The following is a 6,659-nucleotide window of genomic DNA, read 5'->3' on the forward strand; positions in this document are numbered from 1 at the left end:
TATGAATCATCTTATGAGATACCTTCACAGAACACCCAGATAGGTGTTTGATTACATAGCTGCACCCCCACAACCTAGGCAAGTGTATACACAAACAGCCAACCTAAGAAACCGGTCCACATGATGTCTCCTGTGATGGTTGGAGCCGGTGGCTGCTGGCCAGATAGACTAATTATGGAAGTTGGAAATGCTAGAGCTGATGTCAAGTCATGTAGAGGCCATGGTCACTACAGGGATGAGTTGCCAAGTTCTGGGGTTGGCCCAGAAGGACAGGTGAACACATAATGTGGTTTCAGTCTCCCATGCTCTTTCTTGCTTTCTTGTGACCTTCATAGGCTAAGGCTGTCCCTGCAGAGTCTTACTCCCTATGGTACCCCTGTCTCCCTGCCTTGGGAATCTCCCTATTTTGGTTTCATGTCCATTCAAAACACCATTCTCAGCTCCAAAACTCCTCAGAACCTCCTTCCTGCAGGTCAGCTGCTCTGGATTCCCTGCTGGCCTATCCCCTAACCAGCCTCTACTCCAGATGCCACACCCTGCCCTGGGCCCCTTGAAGTCTCTCAGGGGAAGCATCCATTGTCTGAAGCATACTGTAAGGAAATGCACGCCAGGCTCACAGGCTCCTCACTCAGGACAGGTCCCACAAGCTGAGCTCTCCCAGCAAGGCTCTGGCCCAGACCTTTCTTCTCCTCTGCAGTAGGAGGATCTGTGAAAATATTGGCACAGCCTCTCTGGCCAATGCCTGAGGAAGACTGGCACAGAGAGGCCCAGCTGGCTGGAGGGTCCTGAATCATGATTTTGGAAGACGACACTCTAGAACATCGATCTAAAGGTCCCAGCTAAGCTTCTTGGCGCTTCTGCCCCAACTTAAGCCCAAACATGTTGAACAGAACAGACAAAAGAGAGGGGCAAGACCTGAGCATTTCTTCAAAGAGCTGCAAGAATGAAGGTTCTCTCTAAAGAGCCAGGAATTCGGTGACAGATTCACAGCCTCCAAGAAGAAACAGGTCCTGAAGGGTCACCTAGACATTCCCACCCAGGCAAGGATTCCCTTTGAAATTTGAGACCATGTCTCATGTCACAGAACACGCAACTACAGAATTTTTAAACATATTTTGGCAACACAAACACTCCAGAGGGGGCTGAAGAGATGGCTCAGTGGTTTAAGAACATTTTCTGCTCTTTCTGTTGCTGCTATTTTGTCTTTTTTTTCCCAGAGCTAAGGATGGAGCCCAGGGCCTTGCATATGCTAGGCAAGCGCTCTACCATGGAGCTAAATCCCCAAGCCCAGCATTTACTGCTCTGGGTTCATTTCCCAGCACCCACACAGTAACTCATAACTGTCTATAACTCTAGTTCCAGGGGCTCTGATGCCCTTCTCCGGCCTCCACAGGCATTGCATGCATGTGGAACATTGACGTGCTGACAAAACACTCATACACATAAAATAAGAATAAAAAAATGAGATGGCTCAGCAGTTAAGAACACTGTTCTTGAAGAAGACCTGGGTTTGAATCCCAGCACCCACATGGCAGCTAACAACTGTCCGTAACTCCAGTTCTAGGGGATCCGACAGCCTCTTCTGTCCTCTGCAGGCATTGCACAACACATGTGCACTTACCTACATGCAGGCAATACACACATACACATAAAATAAAAATACTAAATAAAATATTTTTTTAAAAAAAGAATAAAAAATAAAAGGAAGAAACACCTCAGAGAACTGCCTAAGATCTGACAAAGCAACATGATGTACATCTCTAGGCCGGGAGACACTTTGATCACATTATGGCTCATCTGCTGATTTTCCACTTGACCTTGAGTAAGTCTTTCCTGCATGTCCTTGAATAAGCCTTTTATGTTCTCTAGACAACACTAACTTCCATCTGAAAATGAGGAATTGGGCAATGACTTGGGAGGTCCTCTCCAGCCAACTGCCTGACCCCAAGTTCGGTGTCTAACATCCAGCTGTGTGACCTTGGACATGTCACTTAATCTCCTTGAATCACAGTTACATCAACTGTAAGGGAGTCCTTCCCACCCCATGCCTTCTTTGACTTGCAGAACTGCTGTGCCGGTGAGATGAGCTAGGTACCACTGAGGTATCAATTGTAGGGTAGAATATCATTATATAATATCCTGAGACTGTGCCATGCAAGACCAACTAATGTTCATAGGGGCAGAGAGGCATGATAGGTAAAGGTTGGGGAGCCAGGCGTTTGGGTTTGTGGCGTAGTTCTGCCACTTTTACCTATTTCCTCATGGCCAAAATGGGATAATAGCACATGTGAGACCCAGGGTAGTACCCAGCAGGTGTGTCCTTTGTCTATGCTGGAAACCACCATGATTGCCTTCCAGTGATGATGATACAAGGGAGGCAGAGTCAGGTGGCAGGATAAGCTTTAGCTTTTGAACACACCAGACCTGGGTTCAAATCTCAGTTCCACCATTACTCGACAAAGCCTATGAATGTGGTGTGGCACCCACTGTCTCCTTGCTTGCTCTTTGATTATCTGTTGAGCGATTACATGCATTTCTTTTTTAAAGATTTTTTTAATTTATTTATGTGTATGTGTGAGTATCTATGTGAGTGTATACTTTGTGTGGATGCCCATGGAGGTCAGAAGAGGGTGTCAGATCCCCTGGAACTGGAGTTACAGGCAGCTGTGGGCTGCCTGACATGAGTGCTGGGAACTGAACCCCAGATCTCAAGCTCCAGTTACATGTATTCCCTGTCACCAGCATAAATGCCCAGGCAGAGGCCTGGCTCCCAGGGACCAGGTCCCACACATTTCCTTTTCCTTCTTTATATAAAGTCCAGCTTGGGACTAAGAACTCACACACCTCACCACAACTGACTCATGGATCACCTGATCCCAAAAAAAAGATATCCTGTAAATATTGTAGTTCTTTCTGTATTCTAATGGGAATGTCTGGAAGATATCTTTAATCCTCTCTGGAAGTATCTATTCTAAAATGTATACATGAACAAAATTATCCAGTATGCTAATCTAGAAATTGATTTCCTTTTTATCGTCACACTATTTGGTTGAATATGATATGTAGGCCTAATTCATAAAAATGAGACAAAACGTCTCTCAGATATAAAAATGCAGCTTGGGACAGTTCAAATCTTTATATAAAATGATTTATGAAGGATGGTAGAAAACCACACATTTGTTCTAAACTTTAGAGTTTAACCAGGGAGCAACTCTAAAGCTCTGATTAGGTGAATCTGTATTCCAGGTTACCCCATGAGGGAGACACAAAGACCAAGGACAGAGAATCAATGATTTATCATCATAGGGATCTTGGAAGTCATTAGTGTCTGCTCTGAGAGGACTTCCTTGTCTGATCCCATCTAGTTACCTGCTGATGTGTGTGTCCTCCTCTTCCCCACCAGCTCTGGGCTAGGAACATCTTTGGGGTCGCAGGCTGGACTATCTTCATCTTCACAGCACATCCAAGGTCCCAGCAGAGAACTTATCCATACCATGGTTCCCTAATTGACTGCTGAATATTGAAAGCCAGAATAAAGGTTCACTTAATTTTTAACAGGTAGAGAGCCTAAAATTCAGAGAAAGGAAGGGGCCCACCTGATTCCACAGTGACACAGAGGTCGGGTGGAACAGTCTTGAGAGCTGGTGAAAGCTCTCTTTCTACCATCTCACTGAGGGCAGGCGCTTCTCATATTTGCCCACAAAAGCCACAGGTAGAGGTGTTTATGGCTTGGCAGCTAACCAAGGTCAAGAGGTCAGCCTGACCCTGTCAACCCATTTGTTTTCAAGCAGTGTTAATGTCTGTATTTATTACTATAATTTAAAAACTCACCACCTCCATGCTGAGGACATTCTAAACTGACACCCAAAGTCAGGCGATGAAACAAAGACCCATCTAACAGGTCACCTGCATGACAATTACTTCCAAAGACTGCATGACGGTAATATTCAAATATCTGTAAAAAGTGAGCTCACTTTATATAGCACTTTCATGGATGCTAAGTTGCTTAGTACTTGAACAAATATTCCTAAAATGATGTCCTCTCAAAATAAGTTAATAACTGTATACTTGAAATAGGCAAATTTATTGTATGTGAATTTCATTTCAATAAAGGTGATTTTAAAGGTAAGACAGCAACCATCACACATGCTTTTGTTTTCTTCTTTGCATATTTCTACGTCTTCTTTAACTGTAAGGAAAAAGAGAACAGTGCCAAGGGTGGAGAGTGGGCTGGTGTGAGGTGTCAGATTTTCTCCCAGTGTTGAGGCACAGTTGAGGGGAAAGGAAGTGTCCCAATGTGGGGGGCGGGGCAGGGGAGCAGTGGAGAAATTACCACTCTGAACCTCCATCCTGCCCGATGCCTGCGAAGTTTTGCTCAGCAAATTGTAATGTCTTAAAAGAGGAGGGTGACCAGCCCCCCAGGCATGAAAGGAACTGTGATCAGCTACAAGCCTCTCAGTCTCCAGGGTCTTCCATCTTCACAAAGACCAGATGCTCCAAACACATGTGTTATGTGACTCTTCCCAAAAAACGTGAACAAGCATCTCTGTACTCCAGATAGGACATCCACAACAGACCGAAGAAGCAATTCCAGAGCCTACTTTGTGAACGAATGAGTTTATCAGGGTTTCTCCCAGGAGCATGGGTAACTCAAAAGCAGCTGAAATGACCAAAAAGCCCAGTTCATCATGGGGCACAGCTCACAGAAGCCATACCCTGGGTGCTCCCAACTTGCAGGCAGCTCCACCAAAGTCTTCTCTCTCCAGAAACTGTTTACTACATTGTGTGTGCCTGTGTGGTGTACACGTGTGCATGCAGGTGTGCTTGACAAAGCATGCACGTGTGGAGGCCAAAGGTTGATGTCAGGTATCTTCCTCTATCTCTGTCACCTTATGTTTTGAGACAGAATCTCTCACAGACCACCTCCACCCTTTCAGCCAGACAGGCTGGCCAGTGAGTTCCCCAGATCTGTCTGTCTTCAGTCACTCCAAGTACTGCGGTTACAGACGTGCCACTGTGCCCTTTTATGTGTGCTTTGGGGATGTGAACTCAGATCCTCATGCTTGGCAGCAAGCAGTTTACCTCAGCCCCCTTGCTCACAGCTTTTATAACCTTGAGTAGGGGCCCTTGTGAATCTTCTACCTTTCATGAGTTTCCTGAGCCTTGTAAGTTTCACTAGCTTCCTGAGTCTTAAGAGCCTCTTCTCTACCCCAATGTTTTAATTCTGAGGAAAACAGCTACACAGCAACATAAAAATAGAAGAAAAGTTACAGGCTGGGAAGGACAAGGATCAGAGAGAACCTAGTGGACCAGCTGCCCAGCTTCACCAAATCTTGATACTTTACCATATTTGCTTTAGAACCTGTTATTGCTTCTAAGAAAGAAAACATTACAGTGGTAATTAAATCCTGTGTGCTTCTTTTCTGACCCAGTCCCTTTACTTCCCGGATAAATTTAGTATCTTTCTTTGCCTAGGCATGGTTTAATACCTACCATCAAAAAAAAACATGTACACAGCATAGTTTCGAATGTTTAAAACAAACGTCGTGTATCTCACTCTTTCTAGGCTGCCACTCCATGCTCATTTTTCCCTAACGTGTATGAATGTTAAGGGGCATTGCCTTAGTGTATTTTTACTGCCAGGATATTATTCCATTGTACAAATACATCACAATTATCTAACTAGGATGCTGATGATGGATAGTCAATCCATTTCTAATCTTTTACTGTTCCATGCTGAGTGACATTAAACTGGAGCCATAAGCATCTTTTTAATTATTATTTTCATGTTCTGTATATGAGTGCATTGCCTACTTGTATGTAAGCATACCCATGTCATGCAATGCCCACAGACATCAGTAAAGGGCATCAGATCCCCTGGAACTGAAGTTACAGACAGCTGTTAGCTGTCATGTGGGTGCTGGGAACCGGACCCAGGTCCTCTACAAGAGTAGCCTGTGCTCTTAACTGCTGAGTCATCTCTCTAGCCCCAGGCATAAGCATCTTCAGTCTCACTAGATATTGCTCAACTGCTCTCCAAAGTTGTGGCAATTGACTTCTCCATCAACAGATTTTGAGGGGCCCCAGTTCCACACAATAACTGCCTCCACTCCCTAAAACTGACACACTTTTGCTCTTTGCCACACTGCTGGATGTGAAATGGTGCGTGTGACTCGGTTCTTCTCATTTGCATCTCTCACAGGGCCAGTAAGGGTGAACATATTTTCATATTTTTGGCCAACCTGGCCATTTGGGTTTCCTCTTTGTGAATGATCTACTGATGTCTTTTGCCCATTTAAAAAACGTTTAAATCAGTTTCACTTAAGACTTTCCAACACTGACAATTTTTATTTAAATGTATTTTTTTAAAAAGTGGCATATGCCTTTAGTCCCAACAATCAGGAGGCAGAGGCAGGCAGATCTCTGTGAGTTCAAGGTCAGCGGGTGATCTGCATAATGAGTTCCAGGACAGCTGCGGTTACAGGGAGACCATCTTAAAAAGACAAAAAAAAAAAGGGGGGGGGGAACACCCCCTCCCCCCCAAAAAAACCTGTAGTCCACTAAACTAGAAAATCTGAATGAATGAGGCTGGAGGCTGACTCAGTGTTTAAGGGCACTGGCTGCTCATGTAGAAGACGCTGGTTTAGTTCCCAGACTCC

Source organism: Nannospalax galili, unplaced genomic scaffold (genome assembly GCF_000622305.1).
Source record: "Nannospalax galili isolate Female #2095 unplaced genomic scaffold, S.galili_v1.0 scaffold34, whole genome shotgun sequence".
Lineage (NCBI taxonomy): Eukaryota > Metazoa > Chordata > Mammalia > Rodentia > Spalacidae > Nannospalax > Nannospalax galili.